The sequence below is a fragment of the Mirounga leonina genome, unplaced genomic scaffold, assembly GCF_011800145.1.
Source record: "Mirounga leonina isolate KUSES-001 unplaced genomic scaffold, KU_Mleo_1.0 Mir_177, whole genome shotgun sequence".
NCBI lineage: Eukaryota > Metazoa > Chordata > Mammalia > Carnivora > Phocidae > Mirounga > Mirounga leonina.
This window is the reverse complement of record NW_023270459.1, coordinates 2,565,934-2,575,784: the sequence shown is the minus strand read 5'-3', so window position 1 is coordinate 2,575,784 and position 9,851 is coordinate 2,565,934.

Genomic DNA, 9,851 nt, shown 5'->3' with positions numbered 1-9,851 from the left:
GCTGGCACAGCTCACAAAGGGTTTCATATCCATTAATGTGGAGTGCTTGTTAACAGAACTCAGTAAGAACCAAAATCAGGCATGGGGCTATGAAGAGCACACATGAAATGGAAGGACTGAAAGCTTTAGAGAAGGGATTGGGGTGCAGGGGGTGGGAGGTGGGATCCTGAGATAATCCAGATCCCTATGTGTAGACATGTTTACACAGTCAGTGAAGAGAGACCCAAGCTGATAGGTTACCTATAATAAGTCAAACATAATATAACAGCAGGTCAGGTGATGATGTGACTCTGCGAACTTACTCCCCTTTCTTTCCTTCAGGGAAGGAAAAGGGGCTGGAGGTTGAATCAATCACTAGTTCATACCTGTGTAATGAAGCCTCCATAAAAAAACAAAAAGATGGCAGTTTGGAGAGCTTCCAGATTGATGAAGACTCGGGGAGAGTGGTGCACTCAGCATGAAAGCTCTGTGACCCTTCCCCATACCTTGCCCTATGCATCTCTTCCATGTGGCTGTTCCTGTATTATCCTTCCATAATAAAATGGTAATCTGGTAAGTAAAATATTTCTCTAAATTCTGTGACAATTTAGCCTGAAAGTAATCTATGACTTAGAAATTGAGGCAGAAAACAAAGGACCTAGTAATCACATTTCAGGTCAGAAAACTAACATAAAAGTAGGATATGAGATAGGGAAGAAATAATCAGATGAGGGTGGGGGGTGGGGCACTTATGGGGATGCAGGAGGCAGGAAGAAGTGCAGTTTGTGCATAAAATCATTACAGAGAGACAGTCTTTGGGGAGGTGTGTGCACAAGGATCGTGGCTAGATTGGAAGATGACAGATGCCCCTGAAAGGTATATTCAGGGGTTGACACTGAATAAAAAACAAGAGAAAGTCAAGTGTAGAGCCTTTCCCATCTTGTGCACAGATGGGAGGAGAGCATGGATAACATCAGCAGGTGATGGGCAAATGGGGAGTAGACAAATGGGGAGTAAATAAGCACAGCAAACAGCCCCTCAAGAGGGAGATGAGGAAAATGAGCACAATCCTGTCCTCAGAAAGACACACAGCAGTTAAATCTCATGCGGAAACTCGTCAGGTTCAAGGGTAAGAGATGGCTGCCCACACCTCTGCTATGTCACCTGCAGCCACAGGGTGGTGGGCAACACCTTCTTGCTCCAAAAGAGTTGGCCACAGAAGGCAGAGCAGGTCCCACACTGAAGCTCCAGAAGGGAGGAGGTTCCACAGTGAGAGAAAAAACACAAAGTAAACATAGTATCTGTTTATTTTTATTTTTAAACATTTATTTTTTATTTTTATTTATGTATTTAACAGAGAGCGAGAGAGCACAAGCAGGCAGAGCAGCAGACAGAGGGAGAGGGAGAAGCAGGCTCTCCGCCAAGCAGGGAGCCCGATGCGGGGCTCGATCCCAGGCCCTGGGATCATGACCTGAGCCGAAGGCAGCCACTCAACCGACTGAGCCACCCAGGTGCCCCTGTTTATTTTTATAATAAAATATTTCATATACATTCAAGTAGAGATGGGTACAGTGACAGAAAATAAGGTCGAGGAATCAGGTAAGACCCCACAGAGATGTAATGACGGATAAATAAATGATATATAAGGGCGTTTATCCACATATGCAGACTTCATATGTTCACGTAAATACTTACATTTGTGCATCATTCAGTAGAGAGGTTTACACAGACTGCACTCACACTGTGAAGTCAACAGGAGATGAAGTAAAAACAAAGCAGTTATCGAGTATCAGTCTTTTCTTTTTTAAAGATTTTATTTATTTATTTGACAGAGAGACACAGCAGGAGAGGGAACACAAGCAGGGGGAGTGGGAGACGGAGAAGCAGGCCTCCCGCTGAACAGGGAGCCCAATGCGGGGCTCGATCCCAGGATCCTGGGATCATGACCTGAGCTGAAGGCAGACGCCCAACGCCTGAGCCACCCAGGTGCCCCGAGTATCAGTCTATCTTGTGAGACACACACAAACACAGCTCCTCGCCTCCCTTCTGAACACCGCCACTGCCTTCAGCAGTAGGTGGCAATTCCAGCCTCGGCCACTTCTCTCACAGTGTCACAGACATGGAAGCACATACCACAGAACTCACTAGAAACAAAAGCCAGAAAGTGCAGAGGCTGTGGAAGACAGTCTTCAAGTAGGAGGGATTATTAAGTCCAGGAGAGGGATTCTGAGAGGATCCAGACGCCCGCACAAAGTGCAGGCAGTGAGCAGACCCAGGTGTCTGTGACTAAGTTAGCATGAACTCAAACATCGTCTGATACAATGCTTCTCAAAAGCTGCTACAACAAGGACGCCTGGGTGGCTCAGATGGTTAAGAGTCTGCCTTCAGCTCAGGTCATGATCCCAGGGTCCTGGGATCGAGTCCTGCATCGGGCTCCCTGCTCAGCAGGGAGCCTGCTTCTCCCTCTGCCTCTGCCCCTCACCCCTGCTCATGCTCTCTCTCTCTCTGTATCTCTGTGTCTCAAATGAATAAATAAAATCTTAACAAAAAAACAAACTGCTGCAACAGACCCGCCTGGGGGGCTTAGTAAACACAGATTGTTGGGCCTCCCCATGAGTTTCTAATTCAGTGCCTGTGTGGCACCTGATACATGCATCTCTATCATGTTTCCAGGTAGCCGTGATGCTGCTTGTCCAAGGAACACACTAGGCTCTCCTCTAACACCAGGTCAGGGGGAGGTCCTAAAGAGCAAGGCAGCAGCACAACGGACTTGAAGCCTGCCTGTAGGGGCTTCTCTGGAAACTCCTGCAACATAAAAACCTCCAAGATGATGCAAGAACATCGACAGCATCATGTCTACAAATAAAAGGTACCACTCAGGAAGTGCTCAGCCAGGTAGTGACAAGCCCAACCACTGGACCCACGTAAACCTTCCAGAAAACCTGGGACCCCGGCACTCTGAGAACCCCTACTTTCTACCCTCCCTCACTGAGACCTGACACCCTGTTTCCTGATAACATCCCATTATAGCACAGGAAGGAACGTCACTGATATGCCCATTTTTATGGACTTTCCTAGATAAAAATAACCACTCGAGTAGAAATTTTTTAAAAATAAATGTTTATTTTTCATATAAAAGAACACAAAATTTTACATCAGTTTAATGGAAACCCTAAAATACATAGAAAAGATATAAAAATAATTATAAAAATAGTCAACGAGGCAAAGCAATACTTAAGAGTGAGATCTTATATCCTAAAATACATATATAGCCATATATGCTATTTTAAAAATCAAGGCAGAAACAAAAGGGGTGCTACACACCTCTAAACTTATGCATTCCAGTTTAACTCTAAAATTAATCTGGAGATCTGTCATGAAAAAAATGGGGAAAGTGTCTAACTCAACTGATGGGACAAAGAAAATAATCATTAGTAAGAAATTGCAAATAAATACCCAACCAAGACAAAAAAGCATGGCACCTCCTATGGGGAAAGGCTGAAACGGGGGATAGAGGAAAAAACTGTGACCCTCAAAGGAAAATAAGAAGAAATCAGGAAGAAGGAGTCTCCGTTATCGGAAAAGGAACACAACAAACGGCGAGAGAGGAAAGAGGGAGGCAAAAGTCACCGACTCCAGGGGTGTGGAGGTCCACGAGAATGGAGGCAGGAAGAGAGGTGGAGTGTGTACATAAAATCATTCCCTAGAGCTGTGCTGACCGATGACGCAGCCACTCATCACATGTGGCTACTGAGCACTAGAAACATGGCTAGTTTGAACTGAGAAACGGTGTAGATATAAAATACACTCCAGGGGCACCTGGTGGCTCAGTCGGTTAAGCATCTGCCTTCCGCTCAGGTCGTGATCCCAGGGTCCTGGGATCGAGCCCTTCATCAGGCTCCTTGGATCAGCGGGGAGCCTGCTTCTCCCTCTCCCACTGTCCCTGCTTGTGTTCCCTCTCTCGCTGTGTCTCTCTGTGTCAAATAAATAAATAAAATCTTAAAAAAAAAAAAAAAACAAACTATCCCAATCACAGACCGGCAAGCTGAAGAATTTTAAACTGTTAAGGGTCACTGTCTTGATTATCATCATGACATGAGATCAAAACCAAATCAGCACATGCCATATAGACTGGATGTCTCATCTGAAATAGATATATGCTGTGCATGGAGAAGCACTGAACTTATCCAGGGGGCAGCATGCCAGGAGGTGCCACACACGTATCTGGGTGTGCATCTGAATGGAGTGATCAAACTCTCATCCCCACAGCTCCGCTGTCCTTCACTAGCACTGCAGGGGTAGACCTGGGAGGGGAATCCACATCCTGGTGATACCATGGGGAGAGAGACACTTTGGGATTTTGCCCTGATTTCTAAGGGGTATCTTCTCTTCTCCCTCTGGGTTATATTTTCTTGCTGGCCACCTGTCTACCATTTTGCCACCCCAAGCTGTAGCCCAACTCATCTCCTCGGCCTTTCTCAGTGTGAATGTTGAAAGTTTAGTCTTCCCTCTTTAATCTCTACAAGATTTGCCCAAAATTCAGACCTAAAAGAATAAAAACAAGTTTGCTTGAGAAGGTTCAGCCTCCCCCTTCTTAGGGGAACCCTTAAGGAAACATCAGCCCAGTGTCTCCCCATCTCTGCTCAACAACTCCTTGTGACCTCTCCTTCAGGAGCAGAAGGCAAATTCTTAACCTAGGCCCACCTGCCTCCATGAACTGTAATACAGCACGGACACACAGAGAACAATAACTCAATATAATTTAACATAATACAAAGTCAGGAAGGGATGCCCATCATGAAATGTTTAAGCAATAAAGCTGCAGTGACGGGGAGGGACAGGAAATAGTACAGGACTCTAGGGATGGGCTGGGAGTGAGTCCCGAGAAACTCTACATCCTGGTAGAGGTAGAGTGCGGGCAATCAGACTCTGAAGAGAAAGGTAAGCCAAAATTCTATCTATGCAAACACACACAAGATCACATCAGATAGAATCAGGTAGGTTAGGAATGACAGAAAGCAAGGGAAACAATTGAAAATGTGAAGGTTTCTCCATAAATCATTAGGAGGGTAAATGCCAGACACCTCCAGAATGTGTTTATAGTAGTATTTCTTCAATTAACAAGGCAAAGGTTGGAGCAGCAAGGAGAGATGGAGGCCAGGCACTTCCCCTGGATCATCAATGTGAACCTGGCAGCAAGCCACTCTGGATGCTACCATTTTCCCCATGACGAATCAAAGCCACAGTGAGGCTCATTGGTGGGTTCAAGGTCAGAGAGCTAATGAGGCTCATTGGTGGGTTCAAGGTCAGAGAGCTAATAAAGGCTGCATCTGGGATCTGAATGAGGCTGTTGGCCTCCCAGGCTTGTTCCTGATGCCCAATGACTAAAAATCAATCTCACTTAGTGGTAAGTACAAGTGGGGCGCCTGGGTGGTTCAGTCGTTAAGCGGCTGCCTTTGGCTCAGGTCATGACCCCAGGGTCCTGGGATTGAGTCCTGCATCAGGCTCCCTGCTCTGCAGGAAGCCTGCTTCTCCCTCTGCCACTCCCCCTGCTTGTGTTCCTCTCTCCCTCTGTCATATAAATAAATAAAAACTTTTTTTTTAAAGTACAAAGTATCTCTCCAAATCCCTCAAGTTATTCTTTTCTGTATTTGTTCTGTGAGCTAGACAAGGCAGAAGAAAAGGGAGAAAATGAAAACTCAGGAAAGTAAACACACTTCTAAACTTATGCATGGTCAAAGAAGAAAATGCAACGTACCCAACGATAAAATTGCATTTGGCATAGGGACCTAAGCCTGTATGAGGTCTCTCATCCAAAGCTATGAAATAAATCCTACAAAAATAAGAGATCCACTCACTGAGTAACATTTTAAAGGGCTTGGGAAGGTAATCCTATTATCTATTACTAAAAGAGTCAAACCAGGGTTATACTTTTTAAACAAAACAAAAATCCCTAAACCTCCTTAACTGGCTGTTCCTTTTACAAGAACTATGTATATCTGTCAAAAAAATAAGATATTAAAGAAACTGGGGAATTATTACTAATAGCAAGGTACCAAAGTCAGGAACATATTTTCCCTTAAAAGAAAAAAAATCCGGGCGCCTGGGTGGCTCAGTTGGTTAAGCGACTGCCTTCGGCTCAGGTCATGATCCTGGAGTCCTGGGATCGAGTCCCACATCGGGCTCCCAGCTCAGCGGCGAGCCTGCTTCTCCCTCTGACCTTCTCCCCTCTCATGCTGTTTCTCTCTCTCTCACTCTCTAATACATAAATAAATAAAATCTTAAAAAAAAAAAAATCCAGGGGCGCCTAGGTGGCTCAGTCGTTAAGCGTCTGCCTTAGGCTCAGGTCATGATCCCAGGGTCCTGTGATTGAGCCCCGCAAGGGGCTCCCTGCTCAGCGGGAAGCATGCTTCTCCCTCTCCCACTCCCCCTGCTTGTGTTCCCTCTCTCGCGGTGTCTCTGTCAAATAAATAAATAAAATCTTAAAAAAAAAAAAATTCAAAATAACTTGCTATGCCTTTCACAGCAATTTCTCAAAATAAATTTTTATGAAGCCTAGGACAATCAAAACTAAAAGTTGGTTTTATTACAACATAAAATCCCCAAAGCCACTGTAACTGGCTGTCCTTATCACAGACATTCCACTAAATAGTACAGCTAACAAGAATGGGATTTTTAAAAGGTTGGGGACCTATAGTATAAATACACTCCTAACCAGGTATTCACTCATTTAATAAACCTGAATCCATTGGCCAACCCTTCCCGCGGAAGGTGCTGCAAAAAACACCTGCCAAGGGGCGCCTGGGTGGCTCAGTCGGTTAAGCGTCTGCCTTCGGCTCAGGTCATGGTCCCAGGGTCCTGGGATCGAGCCCCACAACGGGCTCTCCGCTCAGAGGAGAGGCTGCTTCTCTTTCTCCCTGTGCCTGCCGCTCCCCCTCCTCGTGCGGGCTTTCTGTTAAAAAAATAAAAAAAATCTTAAAAAAAAAAAAAAAAAAAACCTACCAAAAAATGAAAGGGCGTTTTACCCGGGTGAGCTGGAAAATGTCTGCTTTTACTTTTTTTTTTTTTTTAAAGATTTTATTTATTTATTTGACAGAGAGAGAGAGAGCGAGAGCAGGAACACAAGCAGGGGGAATGGGAGAGGGAGAAGCAGGCTTCTTGCCGAGGAGGGAGCCCGATGTGGGACTCGATCCCAGGACCCTGGGATCATGACCTGAGCCGAAGGCAGACGCCCAACGACTGAGCCACCCAGGCGCCCTGCTTTTACCTTTAATACCAAGACCCTGCCAGTCGGAGGTCTGATCAGCCTCTGCGCGGGCGCCCACCTAGTCCGGCTGGAAACCTGAAAGAGCTGGAGGTTTAACCGCTCAGGTTTCCAGCCAAGTCCCGACTCTCGCCGTCGCGACAGCCGGATTCCCAGGCACGCAGCACGGACCCGGAGGACTTCACGCCGCGCGGACCCGAACGTCCCACGTCCGGCGGCCTCTTCCCAGCCCAACGTAAGGCTCTGAAACCACGTTCAGCCCCATCTGCGTGCACAGCTTCTTCCGGCCTCGCGCTTGCCTGTGCCTTCGCGTGGGGGCGGGCTTCCGGAAACAGTGGCCGATGGGAAACAGGATTAAATACACGGGACTCAGTTTCAAAGCAACACCGAGGAAGAAAGGAAGAATGCAGGTATCTCAAATATAGACAGAGGCCTTAGCCAATGGATGTGCAAAAAAGGAAGGGCTCGCCTCTCATTGACCAATAAAAAGTGTTTACGGCCGGCCCGCCTACAAAGAGTAACAAAGGTTTCTTGCGGGAGTCCAGGCAAGGACGCTTGCTCTGGGCGCCTCACCCCCACTTTGCAATCATCTTTCGCGCTGTTGGCTGAATCGTCTAGGAGATTTGCACTCGGCGATGGAGACCCCCTGTCCTCGTCCAGGTGTTACGACCCCTGAACTCCGAGACCTGACTTTGCACACAGCAGGTCTCATTATCAATGGGCTAATAAATAATAAAATAAAGGAAATGGACAGTGAAGACCTTAATGAATAAAATCAAAGAGACACTTGCGGTGCCGGCCCCCTTCTTTGCAAAACCAAATTCAGGGGCAAAACCAAATCCAATACGTTTCTAACCAGCAATCAAGAGTACAGAGGGGGCAGGCAGCAGAGCTCTGCATTTGTCAGTAGAGTCCCAGAGTTTGCAGCCATTTCAGTGTCCTACAGTTTACCTCAGTTCTGGGAGCAGCGCTTCTCTTACAAGCAACCGCGACCAACGGCTTTAATTTCAGCAAACTCCTCTTTGTGTGGGTATCTGGAACTGTCTTTGGGGTAACATTTTAAAATTTCTAATTCGAAGGGATCCATGGCCCTCGTGTGTGTGTGTGTGTGTGTGTTTCTTGGCATCCCCTAGGATCCGCGGGCCCCTCGACTCCAATCTCCACCCACGCAATTCAGAGCCCCATTCTTCTACTCCGCGATTGTCTTCCAAATAGAGGAAACAGTATTTTGCAGACTGGCTCTCCGGTTCTGATCTAGGCGGTCGCGTTGATGTCCAGACAGTGCTGTGCGTGTGGACCGTGGTTTTGAGTGAAGGGAGAGCAGGAAACAGACGGTGACTGACAGACGTGCGTTCCTAAGCCTGGATTGGTCACAGCTGGAAGAAGAGCCTCCCTAACGTCCCCAGGGGCCAAATGGAGGCCTAGTGTGACTAGCGGGGGCGAGTCCTTCCAAAAACAAAGGAGCTAGTGGGAGGCCTGCGAGGCTGGGCCAATCCGGCTGTGAGTGACCCGCGGGGGCCAGCCCTCCTAACAACAAAAGGCCCCTAGGAAGGAATCCTGCGTAACAAGGGACGCTGAGGCGTTGCTATGGGAACTTAGGGTCGTCCAGGTCTTGATTAGCTCCTTTCTCCCACAGTTTTTCTTTCTCTAACTGGCTCTTATATCCCTGTGAGGCCTCAGTGTGCCGTCTCTCACGGCAGAGTTTTTTCTAGTGTCGGGGCTGTTTCCTAAATCACTGCGCTAATCTCACTCCTCTGCTCCTGATTACCCCAAACATTTGTCGCGTGCTGGCTCTTGTCCCTGCTAGACCGGCTCTCTCGCCGGCTACTGAGAGGGCAGTTGGGATTTTGGAAGATGGGGCAGGTGCAGGGTACCCGTGGCGGGGGGGGAGGGGGGGGGGACGGGCTCCTCCACACCTTTGCCCACTCAGGTTCCCCAAGGCTGTGACAGGAGAATCCTTATCTTTTCCGCGAGGTTTTAAATTGAGACACTTGGGACGAGGGCAGAATTTCAGCATGATAGAAGCTGGGGGAAGGGGGAGATGGGAAAGGTGGGAGATGCATCAACTAAGGCGGTATCTTTATTACTTTATTCCGGTATTTTTATCTTTATTTTACACCATACCTTTGCCTAATCACGTTTGTCTGTCTCTACCAGGCGCCCCTCTCCCCTGGGGCGGGGGGGGGGGCGCTGAGGGGATGTTAGTCCCCAGTCTCTGCTCCCTTGGCCTGAATTGGAATTAGTCCCTTCTTTTTATTATTATTATTTTTTAAAGATTTATCTATTTATTTGACAGAGAGAGACAAAGCAAGAGAAGGAACACAAGCAGGGGGAGTGGGAGAGGGAGAAGCAGGCTTCCCACTAAGCAGGGAGCCTGATGCGGGGCTCGATCCCAGGACTCTGGGATCATGACCTGAGCCGAAGGCAAACGCTTAACGACTGAGCCACCCAGGCGCCCCAGTCCCAGAACTTTCAGTTTCAGTGTACATATCTTGGCTGGAAGGTCTGGCATCATTGGACTTCTAAAATATTCAATTTTCACTAAGTTATATTTATCGCTCTCTTCCTTTATGTATACTGAATTTTGTTTCTTACATGCAAAAGTATT